This window comes from Nerophis ophidion, linkage group LG02 (assembly GCF_033978795.1).
Source record: "Nerophis ophidion isolate RoL-2023_Sa linkage group LG02, RoL_Noph_v1.0, whole genome shotgun sequence".
Taxonomy (NCBI): Eukaryota; Metazoa; Chordata; class Actinopteri; order Syngnathiformes; family Syngnathidae; genus Nerophis; species Nerophis ophidion.
Genome location: NC_084612.1, coordinates 40,290,011 through 40,300,490, shown reverse-complemented (window position 1 = coordinate 40,300,490; position 10,480 = coordinate 40,290,011).

Below are 10,480 nucleotides of genomic sequence, written 5' to 3'. Positions count from 1 at the left end.
ATACCCGTACATGTATACTTTTGAACTACTGTAAGGTGCTGGAAAAACCCATGCATGCACTCGGAGATCATGCAAATTCAACACAGATGTTCCCAATGTAGATTTCGAGATGGTGAGGCTGACGTACTAAAAACCCTTGTCCACCGTGGGGCCCTACTACCTGACCTATTTAGTCTCCGTCACTTGTGAACAAACACACCAAGGTGCCAAAGTGCTTTTAGAGTGTTACGTGGCTTATAGGTATACTGTATGCACTTTCTTCATTTACTGTTTTATGAAAACATTCGGTCACCCCATGATTTATTCTACTCCATTTTTGTCAATTTTTGCAAAAACATTCACCCTTATTGTGTTCGTACGTTTTAAATAATACAATGGAAAGTGGCAAAGTTTCTAAACTCAAACGTTTAACGCCACACGCCAAACTGACCTTAATTTCTCACCGACTTCAACAGTCGACAGATGTCTTGATCGAACTGATTGTCGATGGTTGGATATACTGCCGAGCTCAGCTGATCTTTACCACAGCTGTGTCCAGGGGTTTTTTGAAGTTAAAGTTAAAGTTAAACTTAAAGTAAAATGATTGTCACACACACACTAGGTGTGGTGAAATTAGTCTTCTGCATTTGACCCATCCCCTTGTTCACCCCCTGGGAGGTGAGGGGAGCAGTGGGCAGCAGCAATGGCCGCGCCTGGGAATAATTTTTGGTCATTCAACCCACAATTCCAACCCTTGATGCTGAGTGCCAAGCAGGGAGGTAAAGAGTCCCATTTTTATAGTCTTTGGTATGACTCGGCCGGGGTTTGAACTCACAAACTACCACTGATACTTGCTTAACTACTTTTTTATTGTTACTAGCTCTCTGTCAGCTACATTTTCATGCACAGTGTCCCAGATTTTTCGGTGCATTTACCCCACTGCACTCTAGTTTGTATTCTGGACATTAAATATTTCTTAACCTGCAAGCTGCCTGTAGTGGGGCGGTGCAAGTAACTTGAGGGTTCCAGGTTCGATCCCCGCTTCCACCATCCTAGTCACTGCTGCTGTGTCCTTGGGGAAGATACTTTACCCACATTCTCCCAGTGCCACCCACACTGCTTTAAATGTAACTTAGACAATGGTTTTCACTATGCAAAGTGCTCTGAGTCACTACAAAAAATTGCTATATAAATATAATTCACTTTACTTTTTCGAGATCACAACCTCCACTAAAAAGAGCATTTTTAACACGCGTCATGTATCCACAGTGTGAAGCCAAATGTAAAAGAGTAAGTCTCTGGATTCAGGAAGGCTTGAGGGCAACATGATTAATTGGAAGCCAATAGTAGTTTCTGCTTTTGTTTAGTAAATGGCTACTAGCCACATCATTTTGTCAAAAAATTGTATGTAGCATTCAGTACAACACATTTAATACATCTTCTGATTTACAAGAAAACAGGCACATCATAAATCTCATAAGATAGTATTTATTAAAATGTGTTATTGGGTGAATTTTACTGTCGTTATTTGCTATAAAACATTTTTAGTTTCAATCTATTGCCAAAGTGTTGGATCGGATCTGAGACCAAAACATTGGATCAGGATCAGAGGCCAATAAATCACACTGACATTTAGTACACAGCGCCTGTAGGGGACTGACAAACACATGTCAAACATGTAAAATTAGAGCATATTTAGTTGGAAGTTGGAAAAACATCAGGCGGGACTTAACAACATATTACTTAAGTCAGCGATCATTTGTGGAATGATTATAAAACTTTGAAGATAACTATACTGTATTAGAAGCATACCTTTTTTAGGCCTTTTGAGCATCATTGTACTGAGCAGCCAGGACAAAAAGGACTGATGTGGAGTGATAGTCAAATTACCGGTCGCCCAATTCTAATTCCTTCATTCATCCATCCATCTATTTTCTACCGCTTGTCCCTCTCAGGGGCACGGGGGTGGCTGAAGCCTATCCCAGCAACATTCAGGCGGAAGGCAGGCTACACCCTGGACAAATCGGCACCTCATTGCAGGGTTAACACAGATCGATGACATCATGAATCCTAAAATATTCAGGATATAGCAACCCCAGTTGGCATTTTATTGTCACTTACTTCAAATATGAAATTATGTCAATGCTCCAGCAGTCGTTGTTTTGGCATAAGTGGTCCATCCATCCAGCCATCCATTTTCTACCGCTTATTCCCTTCTGGGTCATGGGGGGCACTAGAGCCTATCTCAGCTACAATCGGGCGGATGGCGGGGTACACCCTGGACAAGTCGCCACCTCATCACAGGGCCAACACAGATAAACAGACAACATTCACACTCACATTCACACACTAGGGCCAATTTAGTGTTGCCAGTCTACCTATCCCCAGGTGCATGTCTTTGGAGGTGGGAGGAAGCCAGAGTACCCGGAGGGAACCCACGCAGTCACGGGGAGAACATGCAAACTCCACACAGAAAGATCCCGAACCTGGGATTGAACCCAGGACTACTCAGGACCTTTGTATTGTGAGGCACACGCACTAACCCCTCTTCCAACGTGCTGCCCATAAGTGGTATTAAGTCCAATATTGGACCTCGTTGACCTGTAGTAGATGCTCTAGTGACATTTTTAAACTTAGTTAAAAAGGTGACCAAAGGAGAAAGCAATATCTGCTATCCTTAAAAAGATCCACAATTCTCGACACTAACTGTATGATTTTATAACTCACTTTATTACACACACCATGAATCTAACATTTTAAGACGTCTCTTAAGGATACTTCTGCAGTTGAGGATAACTGCACTTGTAGATCAGACTATAATTATCCACAGCATAGCAGAATATTGCCCATACTTAACCTGGCAAAAAAGGGAATACAGTAATTCAAAGTAGGGTAACACAGTGGTTTGTAATACTTACTCTGAAGACATATGGTCAGGTCCGTCATATAGTGGGGAAAGATGATGACAATTCTAAGGGCCCACACATAGCCCCCAGTAGCCTCTATGACAAAATGATTACGTATACACCAAACTAATATATATTCATATCAATGAATCTAAAACCAAACAAAGCCACAAGTCATACAATATTCTAATTTTTATAATTTCAGTAACGCTATTTGCCGCCTCTTAAAAAGAAGGTTTGGTCCACACCCACACGCGGTTCGCTCTTCCTCATCAGGATTAAGTGAGCGTGAGCGAACTCCCCCAGGGTTAGGAGGATGCCCTCCAAAAAGCACATGTCAGGACACCAGAAAAGAGTGGCCAAGGACATTAAAAACCTTTTTTCTAAGAATGGTGGGAGAGTAAAACTACTGAGGGTGGCTGAAACATTATTGTGTGTAGCTTACATTTGACTTTGCAGACTCCGTTGACTGTTATGTCGCCGCGCAACTTTCAGGACAGTTAATAAAAATTTAAAAATGTCGCTAGTTCATTGTAGAGCAACAGTGTGACACATATCACACATATCACTGTCAGACAGTGCTCCAGTATGCGCCCATCAGATGCTGCATTGATTGTTATGACATATCAAGTTCTACTCAGTAATCAATAATTACCCAGTAGTTATTCAACAGTGTTATTAATAATTACTGAGTAACTGAATAACAACGTTCGTCAGATGCTACATAATACTCTGACTTGTTAAGTAGTAAATCGTAAAAAAGGAAACAAATTGGGTGTATAATACCAGGCACCGTCAGGTATAGGGTAGCAACTACATTGCACATGGTGTAGCACAAATAATTTGCACTAGTTATTCGTGTTAAAATGTTTCCAATCAGCTACAGCTAGAAGACGCAGGAAAGTCCACACAGCCGCACCATTACTGACAACAAACATGTGTTACTATGACCTGTGATGTCGCACCATTGAACATGCTTTGAAATCAATAGAAGACAGCAAAAAAGCTTGAAAATCTGTTGAGTATAGTGACCATGGGCATTGTTGTAAATGATTTATTCCAGTAAATGTGAAGTGATTTTTAACAGGCTGAGTGTCCATACCATTAATCTACAACACAAAAGATGAAAGAAAATACGTAGCACCAATGCTCAAAATAATTCAAGATGTATGTTGTATTTTTCAACTGTGGAAAAAAATGGTTAAAAAAATCAGAAAAACCATGCTCATGACATGTGTAAGTCAACTTATGCCTAAAACTGTACAATGTATGTAGACACTTTGCAGACATGTGACATTTGTTAAATAAAAGCAACAACTTTTCCGAATGGACAACTCCTTAGAAACATGTGTACCAATGACACTACTGCATATCATGAGGTTACACCAAAATATGAATAACGTTAGACTTCTGTCCCTCCAAAAACTCAACCAAACTATAAAGAGAGTCGCCAAAAGTGCCCAATCCAACTGAGTGTGTAAAAGTTCTATTCATAGTGTGAGTCGTGTGCCCATTTGGAGAGTTAGAATGTGTTGTGGACATTGCTAGCCAGACAATATTAAGATATTTGTGACTTTCTGAAGCTCATTTGACTGCCATGTGCTATGCTTGATTTATCTTGTCAAATTACTGAAAGCATGAATACTATTTTCATGCTATTTGTTATCATGGCTTTTCTTAGAATTCAGGCCCATGATATAGTGGTGTATTCACACGTCATTCAGTAAAATATTCATGGTGTGTCAAATGTGATCTTTTTAAATGTGAATCAAATTAGATTTGCTCTTTGGAGCTGAAATAATTGTGTCAGAGTTGGAAAATAAATATTAAAGACAATTTGTATGGTTTCGGATCCAAAAGATTGACTGTTTGTATTATATTCAATGAATAATGTTCAAGCCTTTCATTGGAAACATGAGTACAATTTTAAAATAACACATTAACACATCATAAATTCAAATATCGTGGATGTTTAAAATTAATTTGTTAGTAACTTTGAGAAATGAAGATAAATTGTTGTATTTCATAAAATATTTAATTGTCAGTAAAGATTTATACCTTTAACATTTAAATTGATGCGGAACCACTCTACGGTACCTGTGAATCGATACCAGTATTCAGTGGTACCAATTTTTGGTACTTTTGCATAATCATGTGTTGACAAACGTCAATTTGTTTGATTAAAAAAATGTAACATTAAACAGTGAGAAAATAACAACTGTGCTGTTCAGTTGTTATATTTTCTTTTCTTACATATCAGAGTCTTATTTACAAGCATTACATAGTAGATTTTGCATGCAGTTAAAATTCCAAGATGTTAAATGGCATTAGTGTATAGACTATGGCAGGGGTCGGGAACCTTTTTGGCCGAGAGAGCCATGAAAGCCAAATATTTTAAAATGTATTTCCGTGAGAGCCATATGATATTTTTAACACTGAATACAATTAAATGCGTGCATTTTTAAGTAAGACCAACATTTTTAGAGAATAATAAGTCTCTTATTCTTTTTAATAACGTCGTTATTGGGGCGGTACATCTCGGATGGTAGCGTGGCCGTGCCAGCAACTTGAGGGTTCCAGGCTCAATCCCTGCTCCCGCCATCGTAGTCACTGCCGTTGTGTCCTTGGGCAAGACACTTTACCCACCTGCTCCCAGTGCCACCCACACTGGTTTAAAGCACTATATAAATATAATTCACTTCACAATATAATTCACTTATTCTAAAGCTAACCAATAATAAATATAATACTTCTCACCATTAATGCGACTTCTTGAACAGGTGCGATAGAAAATGGATGGTTGGATTAAAATGCATGAAAATGTCTTATCTTTTGAACGTTATTTTTAACACTGTGATTATCAGCGGAATTATTCATTACTTATCATGTTAAGCAATGCCAGCTAAGATTTATCTGAGAGCCAGGTGCAGTCATCAAAAGAGCCACATCTGGCTCTAGAGCCATAGGTTCCCTACCCCTGGACTATGGTGTGTTGCCAAGTTAGGATGACGTCTTTGCACAGCATTTGCATCGTGCATCTACTGATTACTTTCCAATGCTGGGATATGGTCCTCAATTTTTCGCCTTTTCTTTGGATTTTGCTTCTGTGATACCATCCCAGATCCCAGAAGGTATACCAGTAATGGCTCAAAGGAAACATTTTTGGGTGACCATAAAACCGTATATGAAAGTTATTCCCAAGTAGTGGTAGTGCAGTGGCAAAAGTGATATGGCTACAATACAATATGGCCACGATAAATGATGTTATGTTTTACTAACAGTAAAACCTTTTAAAACATTTTTATAACAGTTGAAAAAGTGTGTATTCTTTTTAGTGTAATTTGTTATTATTACAGTGTAAACTTATTTGTACACGTGTGTGACTTATCTAAATGTTACTTAAAAAACATTGCCTGGACCAGTCCTTCTCAAATAGAGTAGCAGGCCCCCCTGGCAACACTTGCCTTGACTTTAAATATGACTTGCCGTACCAGAATATGATGAAGCACTTGTAGCACTTGGCTTCATCGGTGTGTTGTCTTCTTTCATTTTAATAAGCTTACAATGTTATACCTACAGTGGAGAGTGGGGGGAGATAGGCACAAAATATACAATTTTTCCTTGACAGTTTTATGCTACATTTATTTAATTTATTTTAAAAAATCCCATGTTGACACATTGTGTTTGACCCAAGAGATTTTTCAGCATTTCATTCACACACTCTGATCACACACTCTATCTAATGTACTGAGATAGCAGCCGACATTATAATATAATTGAATGGATACTCTATTTCTCTTACTCTGAGTTTATGGTCTTGTATATTTTCAAGAATGTTTCTGTCAACAACATATTTTTTGAATTGTACATTTTCTTTTTTTGGACAGATATATACACGATTATTCTTATAAGTAAAATGATTAGAGTTCCAGTAGGTGTGACACCATAGCCCCACATAATGTAATTTTTCACATGATGTGTTTGCCATTGCGTTCTCCAATAGATTGTAGAAAATAACTTTGCATGAACTGTGAAATGGTAGTCCTTTACATCTTCATCACATGTATCTGAGAGATACTACATGGAAGATAAACCTACTGTACATTATGTAACCTTATCATTCTCTCACACATTGCCTCTGACGTCTTTGCATTACAAGTATTCGGACATTTATTCATCCATCCATCCATTTTCGACCGCTTGTCCCTTTTGCGGTGGCGGGGGATGCTGGAGCCTATCTCAACTGCACATGGGCGGAAGGCGGTGTACACCTTGGACAAGTTGCCACATATTCAGCTATTATTCTACTTTAAGTACTTTTCGTGTATTTTGCTAGTGGCTTATACGTACAGTATTGTGCAGTTTAGATATTTTTAAATTTGACTGTATCTTGTTTTCTAACTGTATACTTCTTGTTGAAATGGATTACTTATGCTATTTTCCACATTAACAGTATCAAGCAAGCATGCATCATATGTAAAACCCATTATTATGACTTTAATTTTGCTCTCATGGCTCAGTGAAAGCATTACACATTCAATGCTGATTAAAAAGTTGTGGCTTTTTCCACACATATATAGTATGTATACAGTCTAGGTTGAAATTACATCAATGTGTCCATGAGTCCATCCTGTTAGATGTCAATTTTCCTCGTGAAACACACTAAAATATTATGTGAATGAGACACATGGACTCAGCAGAAGCGACATTTTAAACTGCCGAATACTATGAAAAATAAGAAACCGTGTCTTGTATAGAATTGGCCCTCTTTGACACAACCTCATTTATGTGGTTATGACTGCCATCTAGTGGTCAAAATACGTTACTCTTATAATTGTGTATTGTATAATTGTACTAATTGTACCTGAACCAGTTTTATGTTGTAACAGTTACTTTTAAAGATACTGCTCTATTAGAGAAATAAGAGTTTAAGATGGTTTTGAAAAAGCAATCAAAAAGTAATGTTTTTTTCTTTTAAAACTCCTTGTTGAAACTGCTTTTGTAATCTCTTTTGTAATGTGATGACTGTTTTTGTAATGTAATGACATAAAAAGCCAGTGTTTATCATTTGATAAATGTCAGTATTATGATATTAAATGTCTTGCACAGTGGTGGTGTAGACTCTGACCATATATATATATATATATATATATATATATATATATATATATATATACATATATATACACATATATATATATGTACATACATATATATACATATATATATATATATACATATATATATATATGCGTACATATATATATACATTATATACATATATATATATATATATGTAAATATATACTGTATAAACATCCATCCATCCATTTCCTACCGCTTATTCCCTTTTGGGGTTGCGGGGGGCACTGGCGCCTATATCATCGCAGTATGTATATATATATATACATACACACATATATATATATATATATATATATATATATATACACATACACATATATATATATATATATATATATATACATACACACATATATATATCTATATATATATATATATATCTATATATATATCTATATATATACATATATATATTAGGGGTGTGGGGAAAAATCGATTCGAATACGAATCGCGATTCTCACGTTGTACGATTCAGAATCGATTCTCTTTTTTTTTTTTAAATCGATGTAATTTTTTTTTTTTTTTTATCAATCCAACAAAACAATACACACACAGCAATACAATAACAATGCAATCCAAATCCAAAACCAAACCTGACCCAGCAACACACAGAACTGCAATAAACAGAGCAATTGAGAGGAGACACAAACACGACACAGAACAAACCAAAAGTAGTGAAACAAAAATGAATATTATCAACAACAGTATCAATATTAGTTATAATTTCAGCATAGCAGTGATTAAAAATCCCTCATTGACATTATCATTAGACATTTATACAAATGAAAAAAAAAGACCAATAGTGTCACAGTGGCTTACACTTGCATCGCATCTCATAATCTTGACAACACAATGTTTTTACAAAGATAAAATAAGTCATATTTTTGGTCCGTTTAATAGTTAAAACAAATTTTCATTATTGCAATCAGTTGATAAAACATCGTTCTTTAAATTATAAAAGCTTTTTTAAAAAAATCTACCACTGTGCTAGCATGTCAGCAGACTGGGGTAGATCCTGCTGAAATCCTATGTATTGAATGAATACAGAATCGTTTGGAATCGGAAAAATATCGTTTTTGAATCAAGAAAGAAAAAATCGATACATAATTGAATCGCGACCACAAGAATCGATATTGAATGGAATTGTGGGACACCCAAAGATTCGCCGCCCTAATTTATATACATGTATATATATATATGTAAGTCTGTGTGTGCGTGTATATACACACACACGCATACACACAGACATAGATGTATATATGTACAAAAAACATATATACGTATATACACAAACATATATATATATATGTATATATATATACAAACCCCGTTTCCATATGAGTTGGGAAATTGTGTTGGATGTAAATATAAACGGAATACAATGATTTGCAAATCGTTTTCAACCCATATTCAGTTGAATGCACTACAAAGACAACATATTTGATGTTCAAACTCATAAACTTGATTTTTTTTGCAAATGATAATTAACTTAGAATTTCATGGCTGCAACACGTGCCAAAGTAGTTGGGAAAGGGCATGTATACCACTGTGTTACATCACATTTTCTTTTAACAACACACAAAAAACGTTTGGGAACTGAGAAAACTAATTGTTGAAGCTTTGAAAGTGGAATTCTTTCCCATTCTTGTTTTATGTAGAGCTTCAGTCGTTCAAAAGTCTGGGGTCTCGATTTTACGCTTCATAATGCACCACACATTTTTGATGGGAGACAGGTCTGGACTGCAGGCGGGCCAGGAAAGTACCCGCACTCTTGTTTTAAGAAGCCAAGCTGTTGTAACACGTGCTGAATGTGGCTTGGCACTGTCTTGCTGAAATAAGCAGGGGCGTCCATTATAACGTTGCTTGGATGACAACATATGTTGCTCCAAAACCTGTATAGACCATTCAGCATTAATGGTGCCTTCACAGATGTGTAAGTTACCCATGCCTTGGGCACTAATACACCCCCATACCATCACAGATGCTGGCTTTTGAAATTCGCGCCTATAACAACCCGAATGGGTATTTTCCTCTTTGTTCCGGAGGACACCACGTCCACAGTTTCCAAATATATTTTGAAATGTCGACCTGTCAAACCACAGAACACTTTTCCACTTTGCATCAGTCAATCTTAGATGAACTCGGGCCCAGCAAAGCCAACGGCGTTCCTTGGTGTTGTTGATAAATGGGTTGTGCTTTGCATAGCAGAGTTTTAACTTGCACTTACAGATGTAGCAACCAACTGTAGTAACTGACAGACGTTCAGTGTTCCTGAGCCCATGTGGTGATATCCTTTACACACTGATGTCTGTTTTTGATGCAGTACCGCCTGAGGGATCAAAGGGCCGTAATATCATCGCTTATGTGCAGTGATTTCTCCAGATTCTCGGAACCTTTTGATGATTTTACAGACCGTAGACGGTAAAACGCAGTTGGGAGAGTGGCCGTGC